This window comes from Aplysia californica, unplaced genomic scaffold (assembly GCF_000002075.1).
Source record: "Aplysia californica isolate F4 #8 unplaced genomic scaffold, AplCal3.0 scaffold00546, whole genome shotgun sequence".
NCBI classification, from domain to species: Eukaryota; Metazoa; Mollusca; class Gastropoda; order Aplysiida; family Aplysiidae; genus Aplysia; species Aplysia californica.
The window spans coordinates 429914-430319 of record NW_004797816.1 but is presented as its reverse complement, the minus strand read 5'-3'; positions in this window follow the sequence as shown (position 1 = coordinate 430319).

Below are 406 nucleotides of genomic sequence, written 5' to 3'. Positions count from 1 at the left end.
GTTCTGGTGTGGTTTGCTTCTTCTTTCCTATCAAACATATATCGTCCTTATCTCCCCATTTTCTTTTTTTTATGTTTGTTACTCTCTTGTAACACTTCTAATCTTTTGGCGCTCATGTGACATTATGCAGTTGCGAGCGCCGTAAAACCTCTTCTAAAACTATAAACAAAAAAAAGCTAACGATAATCCATCTTTTGATGTAAGATCAAAGTACGATCGGTAGCTACTCCGTGGTGCTCCGGTCCACCGATCCATTGACTGCAGGCCACGGGCCCGGGTCTTTAGCAGGGGATAGATCCCCGCAACCTCACACACTGCGTTCTGCTTACAAAATGATCTGTTTGCTTTTAGGGGACCTCTTATATGGACCAATATTTATATACCCCCCCCTCTCTCTCTATCTATC